General features: G+C 48.7%; 1 pseudogene; it reads left to right on the top strand.

The window, feature by feature from the left end:
* Nucleotides 1–8,383: 8,383 nt before the first annotated feature.
* Nucleotides 8,384–12,599, top strand: LOC140216538 (uncharacterized; annotated as a pseudogene).
* The last annotated feature ends 2,755 nt before the right edge of the window (nucleotides 12,600–15,354 follow it).

Here is a 15,354-nt window from a genome sequence, read left to right as displayed (position 1 = left end):
TTCCGTAAAGGCTACTCAACAATAGACCATATTCACACTATCAATCAGGTGATAGAGAAATGTGCGGAATATAGCTAACCCTTATATATAGCTTTCATTGATTACGAGAAAGCGTTTGATTCTGTCGAGTCCTCAGCAGTCATGGAGGCACTACGGAATCAGGGTGTAGACGAGCCGTATGTAAACATACTGAACGATATCTATAGTGGCTCCACAGCCACCGTAGTCATCCATAAAGAAAGCAACAAAATCCCAATAAAGAAAGGCGTCAGGCAGGGAGATACGATCTCTCCAATGCTATTCATAGCATGTTTACTGGAGGTATTCAGAGACCTGGATTGGGAAGAATTGTGGATAAAAGTTAATGGAGAATACCTTAGTAACTTGCGGTTCGCTGATGATATTGCCTTGCTTAGTAACTCAGGGGACCAATTGCAATGCATGCTCACTGACCTGGAGAGGCAAAGCAGGAGAGTGGGTCTAAAAATTAATCTGCAGAAAACTAATGTTTAACAGTCTGGGAAGAGAACAGCAATTTACAATCGGTAGCGAGGCACTGGAAGTGGTAAGGGAATACATCTACTTAGGGCAGGTAGTGACGGCGGATCCGGATCATGAGACGGAAATAATCAGAATAAGAATGGGCTGGGGTGCGTTTGGCAGGCATTCTCAGATCATGAACAGCAGGTTGCCATTATCCCTCAAGAGAAACGTGTATAATAGCTGTGTCTTACCAGTACTAACCTACGGGGCAGAAACCTGGAAGCTTACGAAAAGGTTCTACTTAAATTGAGGACGGCGCAACGAGCTATGGAAAGAAGAATGATGGGTGTAACGTTAAGGGATAAGAAAAGAGCAGATTGGGTGAGGGAACAAACGCGAGTTAACGCCATCTTAGTTCAAATCAAGAAAAAGAAATGGGCATGGGCAGGACATGTAATGAGGAAAGAAGATAACCGATGGTCATTAAGGGTTACGGACTGGATTCCAAGGGAAGGGAAGCGTAGCAGGAGCCGGCAGACAGTTGGGTGGGCGGATGAGATTAAGAAGTTTGCACGGACGACATGGCCACAATTAGTACATGACCGGGGTTGTTGGAGAAGTATGAAGGAGGCCTTTGCCCTGCAGTGGGCGTAACCAGGTTGATGATGATGATGATGATGATGAAATGCTTTGGTCTGGATTTGGCGCAAGATTGAGCTCTGATGGGCGGTAAAGGAAGGGTGAGGGGCAGGTAAATCTCGTCTTCCATCCCTGTAATACGTGGTAATCTGGTGGTAGGTGCAGATCCCCTCTCCTAGTTTTTCCATGGGGTTGGGTGAGTGGTCGTCCAGGGTCCGGAGGGAAAGACCTCGGACATGCGCGTTAACGCGGTCGTTCCCCGGGACACACTCATGCCGAGGTACCAACTTGATAGTCACCTGGTGGGGAAGCGAAGGAATGTTTTGCAAAATGTGTGTGACCGTCTTAGGTGCTACGGCTTGAAGGAAGTAACGGTATGGACTTTGGGAATCGGTGCAGATTTCTGTAATTGTAGAATCCGCAGCCGCATGCGCCACTGCTAGGGCTAATGCGACCCCCTCAGTCACATCGGTGCGCGCTGTTTTGATCGAGGCAGAGATGTTAATGCGTCCGTCCTCCGTCATGGCAGCGGCCGTGACTTCCTTTGAGCGGACCGACCGCGGCGTCGACATAAAGGACGTCGCCTTGATTTTGGTAACGTCGGGTGTAGTAATCAGCCCGCGCCTTTCGTCGACCCAGATAGCGGGGCGAATTCATGTTTCGTGGCAACGGTTTGAGTTGCATGTTAGCTGCGAGTCTTACAGGAATGGGGAACCACGGTTCTTCTATCGGGACGGGTGCCGCTTGGCTCACACCCCAGAGTTCGGAGTAGGTTTCGTCCAGTGGGTGTTCGGGTGAGGCGCAGAAGCTGATTACTCCTCTGTTCCTCTATGATTTCCTGGACGGTACTATAGAGACAAGTCTGTAGGAGGCGGGTAGTGCTAGCGCGCATCGGCAGCCTCAGTGCGGTCTTAACCGCCCGCCTGATTAGACGATTAGCCTGATACGTTTGTTTTTGAGTGAGGTGGTGATACGGGAGGTGATAGGCAAGGCGACTGACCGCTAAAGCTTCAATAATTTGCATGGTGTCCTTTTCAGACAGGCCGTGATTGCGTGACGCAATCCGGCGAACCAGTCCTGAGATTTGTTTTATTTGCTTATCGAGGAGGTTCAGTGTAAAACCCGCATCTAGGTTAGATTGGATGTGCAGACCTAGGATCGTGATTCTATGTACCTTAGGCACTTGTTGACCGTGTATGAACAGGTGTATGCCTGGGTCGCCTTTGTGGGGTTTAATAGGGAGCAATTCGGACTTTTCTGGGGAGCAGAAGAGCCCCATTATGCGAACATGACGTTCGATAACGTTGATAGCTGTTTGTAGGACATCTTGGGCCTCCCCAATAGAGCCTTGTGACACCCATAGAGTCATATCATCAGCATAGAAAGCGTGGTGCAATTTAGTGATACCTGCGAGCTCTCTGGCGAGTGGGGCCATGGCTACGTTAAATAATAGTGGTGATAGGACTGCTCTCTGGGGTGTGCCCCTGTTTGGGAGGGCAAAAGCGGCAGATGTGAGTGGGCCTAATCTAATCTCGGCGGTACGATTTTCCAAAAAAGCTTTGACATAATGCCAGATCCTACGGCCGCAACCTGTGGTGGCAAGGGTCCTGAGGATATGGTCGTGTCCTACGTTGTCAAAGGCCTTTTGTATGTCTAGTGCTAGGATGGCTCTGGTGCGGGCTGTCCGTCGTTTGGGATTTAATAAGGTGTCTTTAATATGCAAGAGGTCATCCTGCGCCGATAGGTTGGGGCGGAAGCCAAACTGAGTGTTGGGGAAGAAATGCTTAGCTTCTAAGTGCGGTTGTAGTCGCAGGACAATCACGTGCTCAAAAAGTTTGCATACACAACTCGTTATCGAGATAGGTCGTAAATTCTGAAGCAGTAAGGATTTACTGTTTCGGAATAAGATTAATCTGGGCGTGTTTCCAATCGCCAGGCAGCGTGCGCTTTCGACAGTGTTCGTTAAAGGGATCCGTGAGCTCCTGCAAAGATAAGTCATCTAAATTTGGGAGGACTTTGTACGTTATCCGGTGAGACCCTGGTGCAGTGTCCCTCGTAATATAGTCAAGGGCCTGTTTCACCTCAGTCAGTGTGACACCTGCATCCAGCTTTTCGTCTGGATCAGTGGGCGTTAAAGGTGCTGCGTTAGGATGTGTAGGTATGGGCTGTGGAACATATAGATTTTTGATGTGTGCCATAATATCCGTGCCCTGTTGCTCCTCTAAGTAAATCAGCTTTTGAGTAGTAGTGTCCGCGTGTGTTTTGGTGGAAGTGGGATCGAGAAGAGCCCTCAGGAGGTTCCAAGTGCGTTTTGTGCCCGGCGTTCCGTTCAGTGTGCCGCAAAAGCTGGCCCAGTTTGTTTGAGCAAGCCGGGTGGCATATTGTGCAGCCTCCTCCGTGACTGCAGCGATATGAGGGCGAAGTTTGCGGTTTAATCTCTGGCGCTTCCATCATTTGGAGAGGCTTCGACGAGCCTCCCACAGATGGAGGAGGTGGGGGTCTACTTGGGCGGCGTTCTTGGTGTCCTTAATCTTTCTTCCAGCTCTGTCGAGGGCATGTTGTATCTTTTGAGTCCAAGACTCCAAGGTCTGTGGTGTGGTATCCTCCACGGCGACGTACGAGCGGAGTTTATACCGTTCAACGAGGGTCTGAATTTTGGGCCTAAAATTTTGGAATTTTCCGTTAGGATTCTTTGTATCACGTGGTGATCGCTGCCTAATGTGTCCGGCAGGATCTCGTGTGCTTTCACTATCACATGTGTGCTTGTCATGGTGAGGTCTCGCGTGGTGTCTCTTGCCGTACTGGTGCCCACTCTCGTTGGTATAGTAGGATCTGTGATTAAAGTAAGTGCGTGGTGCATCAGAGTGTTATATATAAGGTTGCCCTTCGGCGTGTTATTTATATAGCACCATGCCGTATAGCGGGCGTTAAAGTCGCCCACTATGATTTGATGTGTATAGCGAGTTTGAGCAAGGATTTCCGGTATCCTTGTGCTCTTATCTGTAGGGGGACTGTATATGTTGACAACCAACAGCCCTTTTCCCTATGTGGGGTTGGACGGGATAATCTCGAGAGCAGTGTACTCGGTTCCTCCTTCTGAAGGACCTCCGCTAGGGGTTCGGTCTATGAAGGGGAGCGTTTTATTAGTAACAATAGCGGTACGCGATGTTACAGATGCCACGTGGTATCCCTGCAAGGTAGAGACGCGGACCCTGTTTCCTACAGGGCCAGTATATCTGGGGGCTTCGGGAAGTGTTGAATGTATGCGGTCAATTGGGCGAGTTTCTTTTCGATGCTTCTACAATTCCATTGCCATATGATTAGGTCAGATAAAGTTTGGTTTCTGGGTGGAGGAGTTAAGCCCGCTCTACTCGAATTCTGTAACTTATTGGAGTTGGCCATGTTGAGTCGTTACGGGGGTCGAAACCCCAATTGTGGGCTGGTCAACTCCTCCGTGGGCTGAGGGCAGTGAGCGGCGGCGGCAGGTTTGGGCTGTTTATGCTTACGGGTGGGTGATGATTGTGCATGCAAATCGAAGAGGTGATTAATTGCAGATTCTATTTTGTCGGTGCGTTGATTAAACGCGGTCTCCACTCTGTGTAGGGACTGCTCTTGTTCCTTAACCATTTGTGTTTTGACAGCCTCGAGGCTGTCAAATTTTAGAACTAGTTGCGTGAGGCCTTGTCTGAATTCTGGAGTTTGGAAATATTGTGCACAGGTCTCTTGTGAGAGGACTGGTGCATGGGGCGGCGCTGCGTGGGGAGGTATTGGGGAGGCCTGCTCAACGGGCGACTTACCAGTGTCGGCCAGGGGGTCCTGCCGTTGCTGCAGCTGTGGGTCTGGATCCAGGCGCCCTCCGGTTGCCAAACCAGGTGAAATCTTCAGACCCCCTCTTGCCGCCGGGCCAGGCGCATGGGTAGGCTCTCGTTGCGGGAGTACCGGCCACGTGGCGTCGCTTCTCGTGCCTCACTGCGCAGGAGGGCGTGGTGGGTGGTTCGTGAGTGGTGTCGCAGGTGTCCGTATGGCAGGAGGTACTCGGGGTTGAACATGTGCTTGTTTTGTTTTCTTTTCGCGGTATATTTTCGGTTCCTTGGGACGGGAGGTACTGTGAGGGGCTTGGCTGCAGGCATTCTTAGGAATCTCGTCAGGTTGTTGGTTTGTCGTTTATATCTGGGTACTCTGCGTCGGTGGAGTCGTATCGGGTCCCTTTGGGCGCTGGCGCCGCTCTTTCACCGCTAGGGGCGCGAGTCTCCTCTGACGAGCCGGGCAACTCAGGTCGATGGTGGGATGGTCATCGGATCCGCAAGTAAGACAGCGTGGAAGGCAACCTTCGTGGTGTTCATCTGGGTTAAGCAAGCCACAGTTCCCGCACCGCCGTTCTTGTGGGTATGGGCAGATGTCATGTCGATGTACGGTTCGGAGGCAGCAGTGGTACACTTGGGTAACTGGGCGGAAAGGTCTGCATCGAAATTCTACGCCTTGAAAGTACACGTAGCTGGGAACTCGCCTGTTCTCGAAGGTGTAGAGACATGCTCCGTTCGTTCTGAAGGGTCTGGCTTGGATTATGTTGATATCATGGGGGTAGGTGACAGTATCGTTCATGAGGGCTTCCTCGGTAGGTATAGGTAGGGCGCCTGTGAGTATCCCCTTGCAGGAGTTGTCCGGGGAAGCCACATACGCAGAGACTTGATACGATTTGTTGCCGAGCAGGAGCGTCTGAATGTGGCAAAGCTGTTCCGCCAGGTCAGGGTCCGGGGTGCTGACCAGTGCGATGTGCTGTTCCTTGCGTACTCGTATGCGCGCCGCCGGAGGCAGCGGGGCTCGGAGTGCGGTTTGCATCGCGTCTCGCAGCGGTAAGACCGCTTCTTGCTGTAGTGATATGCCTCCTCTTATTCGGAGAAGCACCTTGTGGTCCCCTGCGGGGAGGCGCGGCAGTCGAGGCCAGCCGGGTCCGTGTCGACGTTCGCGTGAGTCGAATGTCGAATGGGGCGGGTGGAGTCTTGAAGGACTCCTCGGCGACAGCCCTCCGTCGGCGAACGTCGATCACCCGGTACCATGGGGTGTGAGGCACGGGTGGCTGAGGATGTGTATCATTGCACAATTCGCATGCTTCGCTCCGGCCGGGGCGGTTGTCGCAGAACTCGATGTCGCGCTCGGGCTCCAAGTCATCTGCATCCATGCAGTCCAGTTGGCCTGCCGTGTCGGAAATGCTGGCGGACATCTCCGCGGCTCGGGCATAGAGAAAGAAAAAGACTAAGAGCGGGCACTCCGAGAAATCTGGCCTCAGGAACTACGTCACGGCTACGTAACGAACTAGTGCTCTCACCAAACGCCAGAGGACGCAGGCGAAAAAAAGAAAAGGTTGTAATGAATTCTACTCAATCGCTTTACAAAATAATAATTATACACCCAAATTTGGCGTGTTTCTTATGCATAAAAACAGAATTTATCCAAGACACCTCCCGTGCTTTTTGTTCTTCATTCGTACTGCGATCAACACCAATCACCATTCGTCCATCGAGAAGAAATCAACGACACCAGCGGCGTGCCAGCGGGAAGATTTCGTGAACGTTGGCTGCGGCGGTGTTCTTGTGTGTGAGAAAGGTGAGTCAAGTTTTTAAGCGAAGCTTCGAGTAATTGACTTGTGAGGGCGACGAGGTTCGCTAAAAAACCAGTTTGCGGCTCTATATGAGGCGGCTAGACGCGAACAATTCGAAAAGCATGCCCCCTCAAGAAACGCGTAGCGTGAGGGCTATACCATGTGCTTTCTTGCTATCCCCGCCGAGAACGGAATAATCTTTGTTGGTTGCGTGCCGTGCAAATAAACAAACGACGCGAAGCTGCCATTAACTTGCACCGGTTCACGGCTGTGCACTGCGCTGTGACTCGCAGCTTCTCAGACGCCATCGAGACGCTGCGTCTCGGTTTGCGAGGGTAAACCGTTCTTGCTCAGCGCTGTTTGCGATAACCGCGGTATCGGCGTTCCATTTCGGCGAATAGTTCGTGTTGGCGGAATAAAAACGATCTGCTGGACAACGCTCAAGGTCAATATCAGGAATTGCGCATTTCAGGAAAATTCCGGTTTCGAGAAAATTGAATTCCTAACCCGCGTTTACATGACCGCGTGACGGTTGACGGTCCATTCGTTGGCTCGTTCTAGAGGCTGACGAACGCTGGAAAGAACATAATAGACGCCACGCCGATTCAGACCGAAAACGGCGTTCCAGGGACGGGCGCTACCTAAATAAAGAAAAGCAGGACGTTAGGCACGCTGTAGCCAAGCTTTGCTTGCTCGTTCTCCTTTTAGAGTAAGGGCTCCTAAATATTTTAGGAATATTGCTTGAAAACAATCGCATGTGACATAAACAGCGAGCGTAGCTTATTGCGTTTTGTACTGCAGTGAGGTGTATATCTACGGCGCACGGACGGACGGTGGTGTATACGTCCGTGCGGATTGTTTATACAGAAAAGTAACGGTGGGGAAAATTCCCCAATGACTACTGCATGTACTTATTGCGGCGGCCGTGTTGGGAAGTACTGCGCATTCATGTAACTATCGGTTCCTTATCATTTTTTTCGTGGCGGAATACATTGCACAACGTATTGTCCCGTAGCCGTGGCGTGGCGTGACGTGCATTTGAACAAAGGCCTCGTATTTGGACGTTTTGAATTTATCTTTACCACGCTTATGTGAAGTGCTATTTTGCCTCCCAATGTACTTCCTATACTGAGTACGTACAGGGGTGTTCAAAAGTTCACAAGCCGCGATGCCATGGGATTGCATAGGATGACGGCCTGGGAACTTTTGAACACCTATGTACGTAATCTTAACATATATTCTTGTAAGTTTGACTTTTATGGGTCAGAGGCCAGAATGTGTCGGTGGTTTCATATTGTGCATCGGTTCGCTATTCATTCAAAGCGGTTCACTGGTACAGTTATGACTTGTACATATGTTTTTTGGTAATTAACGAAGCGTGCACTTATTGACATTTTCAGAGCGTGCTGATGCCATGCCGTCCGGCGGTTCAAGCTACGGCAGCTACTGCTGTGTGTCGTGGTGCTTCAACAACGGCAGAACCCAGAAGAAGCCAGGAACGAGTTTCTTCCGCATACCACGCGACGGCACGTGCGTTAAAGCTCCTGTATGGTTTGCATGTCTTCACGCTTACTGTTCGTGCTTACTCAGTAAGGGTCACAATAAAAAATACCACTATTCAAGTAGTTCCCCTTTCCCCTGATAGTTCATTGCCAATGCAGGATGACAGCATGGATGCAGTACGCTGGAAGAGACGATCTTCTGAGTAAGCCGGGCAGCCTATGGTACGCAACCTACAGGGTTTGCAGCGACCATTTCACTGCTGAAAGTTTCATGGACCCTGGGCACACAAGGCTAACAAAAATAGCTGTGCCCGGTGTGCACCCAGTTGTACCTTGTAAGTAGTTGACAAAAACTCGATTCTATGCAATAGCAGCAGTGGCGACAAATAATTTCGAAGGTATTTGTAGCCGATGGACGAACCTCGCTGTAGGAGCAGTATCTCTTTGAAACTCCTAAATTCTCTGAATTGTGGGCTATTACCTTCCTTGCAGCTAGATATTTGCCATTTTTTAACGCTGTTGGCCTGCCTAACTTGTTTTGAAAAACCTCTAAGGGCTATTGCACGTTTACTTGAAGTCTGCGTGTACATGTACATATACCTCACACCAATGTAACGTTGCGCTATTGATAATCCCACAGATCATAATTGCTTGCTTCTCAGTTGGTGGCTTCTCTACTCTTTTTTTCACCTGCCAAGCAATACGCTTGGAAGTGCTGTTTAATTTTTCCTATGCTACAAGCTTTGCAACTTGTACCAACTACACATATATGCAGGTTATTTGAGCTTCGCTTCTACTAGTGACTGCCACATGACTGCAGAAGCTGCACTACAAGCTGAGGATGAGGTTCAGTTTTTTTTAAACATGTTACTGACAAATCGTTGGTGTTTCGTTTCTTCAGGATCTGCGGAAGAGGCTTCGAACAGCGACCCCCACACATTCAAATGCCCTGATGAGCAGGGTGAGTTCAGCGCTGAGGTTGTTTTCATTTTGCGCGAAACTGACTGCTTACCAAACCTCTGCAGGTGGCAACTCCCTTGTAGCTGGCAAAGGGGCATCTGCTGACCTCGGCTTGCTGGAGGAAACCTTGACCAATCGCTCAGTTGTGACAGAAGGAACTTCTGTGATCGGTGAGCTTGATGTTTACTTCTGCGACAGATTGTATCGATACAAAGATTTCCGCACGCACCTTGCAACATTCTTCCGACAGCAGTGTCCGAGGCGCTGAAGAAGCTTCACAAGACTCCCTAGAAGATGTGTCTGCCAACAGCTCCATCAATGAGTGCCCTACTGCAAATGGTAACTATGCCTTTATTGTAGCTGTTTTTCACGCGCAATTTTATGCTTAGAACATTCCAAGCAAACTATCCTCAAAAGGACACTGTGTGTGCAACAACAAATTGTTAGGGTGAGGCTCTCAATGATGCTTTTAATTTTTTTTGGTGTCATTCTGTCACAACAGGAACGATGGAACATTTTTTCCCAATTGTTGTTGCGTGACTCCACAAGTAAGAGAATATGTCTGCCACAATTTAGTGGTAACTTAAGGAATAAGAGCTTGGAAATTCAAAGAAAAAATTAATCGTTTAGTCGACCACCAAACTGCCACCGCCAGCTGAGGGAAGCTTACGCGCACCTGCATTCTCATCGTTATGAAATTATCGCACATGGCTCTCCGATTGTACATCTGACACAGTCTGTAAGTACACAGCACGGTTCTGTCTACTGATCCTTCCAAGTGCCGCGCTCGTCCGTGTCTCTTCTTGTGTCGTTTGTTTGGCGCTTTAGTACATCAGTAACATGCACCAACTAGCCCAACAAAAAGTTCTGCTGGAAGCAGAATGGAAGTGCATTTGTAACCTGCAACATAAATGGGCTCCTTCGGAAGCAGTGCAGACTATTAAGAAGCTTTTAAATCATTCCTTGTATTGCCAGCATACCTTGCAATTAGGATGAGTATAATTTAGGCTTCTATTTTCTATGACTACATGATAAATCACGGTTTATGAAGTTTTGTGGAATGGTGTGTTGGGAAAAGGTTGGGCATCTTGGGTTTGAAAAATCGAGGAAAATGCTTGTGCGGAATTATTTGCTGTTCGCTTTTACATTAATTTCTTTTGTTCATTGCAGAGCTTTCCTGCGTGCCAACGAGAAGTTGTGCATCAAAAACGTACAAGCAGACCATTAAACGTCTCCAAGCCAAAGTAGCAGCACAGCGGAAAACTATCAAAAGACTGCTGAGACAGCCTCACAAATCACCGTCATCGACTACAAAGGCTCTTGGCATTATCCGACCATACGCCACCGAGGAGGTTTTTAAACTTCTTTCGACACATGTTCGCTTGGGGCCAAAAGGCAAGGGCAAGCGGTTTCCCGTTTGGTTGAAGAAATTCGCTCTTCACCTAAACTTCCGTGGCCCGCGAGCATACCGATTTCTGGCTCCATAATTTTCTTTGCCCTCCCGGCGTTCATTAAGAAGGTGGCTAGCCAATGTAAAGATGACTCCAGGCACAATTCCTGGAATCATTTCTTCCATTGCAACAAATACTCAAGCTTGGAATGAACGTGACCGAGTGTGTGCTTTAGTTTTTTATGAGATAGCACTGGAAAAAAAAATGTATTATGATCTTGCACGGGACGTTGTCCATGGTTTCACAGATGATGGCGCTCACCGCACTTCAATTATTGCTGACCGAGCAATGGTTGTTCTTCTTGTTGGTGTTTCGAAGAAGTGGGTTCAACCGGTTGCTTTTACTATAGGGCACACATCAACACCATCATGTGTTATGCATAACCTGCTGTTGTCGCTCATTGTGGAGCTTAGGAGCAGTCGTATTACAGTGAAAGCAGTATTATGTGACCAGGGTAGTTCTAATGTCAGTCTCGCTAGCCAACTAAGAGTGACTGTAGCAAAGCCTTTTTTTTTGAAGTTGATGGTGAGCGGGTATATTTCATCTTTGATCTACCACATTTAATTAAAATAACACGCAATAATGCCCAAGCGCACCAGTTGTACATTGGGGATGAAATTGTTGACGGGTCACACATTGTAAGCCTTCACCAATCCTCGCATGAGTTGCGGTTGCGATTGGCTCCAAAGTTGACTGAACGGCACGTTCATCAGAAACCTTTTGCTAATATAAAGGTCAGCAGAGCAACGCAGGTCCTCAGTGCATCGGTATCCATTGCTATCACGGCATTGGTGTATGCAAACGTGCTGCCTGCCTCAGGCATCGCTACAGCACAATTTTGTGATCGTATGGACAGGATTTTCGATTCCCTGAACAGCTCGAGTAAAAAAAAAAACTTCGCAAAAGCTCCGGCATGCAATCATGATACAGGATCCAGAACTGATTGACTTTCTTCAAGGCCAGCTTCCCTGGATTGGATCATGGAAGTTTGATGGCAGACGTCAACCACAAACCACCGTTGGTTGGCAGATTACAATTCAGGACATTTGTCAACTGTGGGACGACCTCTCCAAAAATTACAATTTTCAATACCTTCTAACACGCTGACTTCAACAGGATCCCCTGGAGAAGATATTCGGCCACATTAGGCAAAAACAAGGTTGCAACACCAACCCCAATGTAGCACAATTTGTTTGTGGCCTGAAGCACATCTGCATAAGAAAACTGTTCAAACACTCAGAATACGGAAATGTCGAGGATGATGAATGTGACCTACTTCAGAAGCTCTCGCCATTCTCCCTCACCAGTGAGTCTCTTATCGGTAATGAGGAGTGTGCACAGCCACATCCTGACGACTTTCCCGCTCTAGATGATCTTTCCGAACTTGCGACTAACATTCACTCCCATGTTATTGATGACTCCTCTGCTTATTATTTAGCTGGCTTTCCGATCAAATACTTTCTTCGGAACGCAGGTGAAACTTGCAGTTGCCCACAGTTATTGAAAGGCGACAGCGGGACAATAAAGAGTCCCCACCAGTATTTCACAATGCTCAAAGCATATCATGTCCCCAGCAAACTTTTTGGGAATCTGACTGTGCCATCGGAAGCAGCTTTCGCATACGTACAACAACTTGAATCTCACTTTCTTGCCAGGATTGAGGCCACCGCACATCACTCGAAAGTGTGCGACGTTCTGTATCGCCATCTGTCGAGCGTTGGCAATTTTCATTTCTGCTCTGCTGGGTGTCGCAAGGAGTTTCTCAAAATGTTTTGCCGGGTTTGTTTATGCTGGCATGTGCGTTTCGTGAACCGAAACTTGGATAAGGTTAGGTTCCACTCTTCAATCTCTGGCATGCAACTAGACAAGTTCAAAGGTTAGCAGATAGCGGCAGCTTTACGCAAACGTATTGCAGTTAAACCCAGTCCCGCAATCACTTTGCTGAAGTCATCATTCGTTATAGCAGACTTCATTATGGCCTTCTATTGAGTTCAAGGGAACTAGGCGCTCCTTCGTTTTATCCTTTGATTTGTTTACCCACTATGAGGAGTGGGACACTACCTGTATTTGCTCGAAGGGATTTGCATGACCTTGAAAAGAAATTTGGTATACTGTCTGTATATTTGTAGCATCTGCTGGCAAACTCTACATGCTATTGTGGGTCGGTTGGTCACTGTGTGCGCTTTATCTCTCTAGGTCAAGTAATATATTGATAACAAAAGCACTTGTTGAAATGTGTTAAAGCGGGGGGTACATATAGTGGTAAGAAACACAATTTGAAGTGGGCACGGTTCAACACTGTCACGCCTTTCCTATTTTAGCTTCTCGTCAACCTCCTCATCACACCCATCATCAAACTTTTCATAGGAATCGCCAAACTTGCAGCCAGTGATGGGGCTGTGGACGCTGCTCTTTTAGTGTTGCTGGAGTGCTAACGCACTACGTAGAGCCTTTGTGGAAATAATGAGCCAAAGAGGTTTTCTTCGGCTATTAGCCGCGTAATAGCGCCCTTGTAGCACTAGTTAAGGTGCAGAATTTTGGAGAAGTGACGACTACAGTGTATTTCACCTTCACCTTGAACACTGCCAATACATAACAGCAACACTCAGTAGCAAATCACTTAGGCTCTAAGCTTTTCATGAAGGCGACACATAAGAGGAAAAATGCCTGCCATTGTTGTAGCAGAACGTTTGTTTTTCATGTAGTGGGCAAGCTGCAAAGCATCACCTTTTCGAGAGCATCCAGCCAATGTTCAAGCAGCGTTTTTTTTTTACATTTTGGGCTAGCTGCTTTTAGCCTACGCACTCTATCTTTGCTTTTCTGATATCTTGCGTCGTGTGCTTTTTGTACCATCTTTCTTTCTCTGTGCATTATTTCGGTTAACCACAGTCGTGACTAGCGACTTGAGTGCTGTGTGTATGTTGCGCCTTCCTTCATCAGTTTTGTGCGCCGCGTTTGTTCCATGGATTCTTACCCACTGGGCGCTGATGAGCGCTCCATACTTCATCAGCTTGCCGGCTTCTGCCAACACTTGTGTTTTCTGTGTATTTGTTGCAATATTTGTTAACTTTCTTTGTAAGCAAAGATGCAGGTATATTTCTACACTTTGCATTTCTGTACGATGCTCTTCTCATTTTGTGCTTTCTCTCTGCTCAGCCTCTATGTTGCCTTGGAATAAAAACATTGCGGGAACTCTGTCTCTTTGATACATATGACCGCTTGTACCAAAATAAAGAAGACGAGCGCGATGGAAAAGCCGTAGTGAATTATGATTACCTCTATCTCCATCTTTTATAACTTAATAGAAATAAAAATTGCGTCACGACCTCACTTCACACCAACAATTGAACTAGACAAAATAGGGAATCGCTAAGCCAAAACGACAAATAATATTGTTGCCATTTGGGTGACGAAAAGTGGTCTGAAATGACAAGCTTCCGCTACAGCCTAACGTCGGTTACGCGCGGTGATCCAAATTTCGCGCCTGCGAAACCGAAACAGGAAATGCAGGCCAGTTGCTCTCACCAACCGCCAGGCGAGCTAGGGTCGACTGGGCCGCTGGGGTGTATGGGAGTGTCCGCTCTTAACTTTTTTTTTCTTTCTCTATAGCTCGGGCCCCTACCCTGGGAGCCGCGTTGCACGGTGCGTCGGATGCCGACGCGGCGTCCGCGTCCGCCGTGCCGCTGTCGCGGTGGCACGTTTAGGCTTAACGTGGTGACCGTCGCTAGGGATTTCAAACGGCCGCCTCAGGCTAAGAAAAGAGTCCAGCCCGAAAATATTGGTGTCAAGTAAAAGCTGCTGACTTGCCGGTGATGATGGTTGTACGATTTCGTGCCGATGGTGAAAGATTCCGGGTTGTTGAGGATGGATTAGCAGAGGCATCTGCGACGCGATGTGCATCCGTCGGTGCCCAAGTAGAAACTTCCCGTCTGGTGAGAAAGCGTCCCCTGCGATGTGTGCCGTGCTGCTGGCGAGGAGTCATGCGTCTGCGTGGTGCTCCCAAGCGAGATAGAGGACGATCCCATCGAGGCGTCAGCGCCATGATCGCGTCCGCCTTCATGGCGCGTCGCGGCCCGGCTGTCCGTGCCGATCACGACGTTTGGCTCGCGTAGATCGTTTTTCCCTCCAAGACACCGAGCTCTTTGGTTCGTTCCGCTTGTTCAGGCGCACGTTTCGTCTTTGTGTGACTCAAGAGCATGCCGAGCGAATGAGTGGGCGGTGCGAATCGGGTGCGATAACGCTATCGCGTTCCACTCTTGAAGGCAAAGCTTAAGCGTCTTCCAATTTTTTCCATAGGGTCGCAGCCGCAAAGACATAAAATGCAGAAATAATGTGTGGTTTGTTCAACTTCTTGTCGCCACAAGGTGGCGTCATGTCGCAGAGGCGTCTTCCATACGGCTCGAAACGCGTTCCATTACGTGACCTCGAGGCTGTCTCCCCGGCTGTCTAATTAGCTGTCTACGTAAACTGACTCCGATACTGGCCAGAATTGGGACACACCTTAAGCAGCGCATCTGTTACAGCGCAGCTGTATATGTCTACCCTCCCATAGATTTTACAGCGAAGCTGTATACCTCTACCGTCCAAGGAAATTTTCGTGTCGTTGTTGGCGTGGTAAGCAAAAAACTTTCCATACGTGGGCCGATCCCAGAGATAGTGCAATGCCTGGCCGACCCGCGGCGGAGGTGCAGTTCGCCATTAAGAGGCCCACATACACATA

Source organism: Dermacentor andersoni, chromosome 3 (genome assembly GCF_023375885.2).
Source record: "Dermacentor andersoni chromosome 3, qqDerAnde1_hic_scaffold, whole genome shotgun sequence".
Taxonomy (NCBI): Eukaryota; Metazoa; Arthropoda; class Arachnida; order Ixodida; family Ixodidae; genus Dermacentor; species Dermacentor andersoni.
Note: the sequence above shows the minus strand (reverse complement) of the source record. Positions and strands in the feature narration are given on the sequence as shown.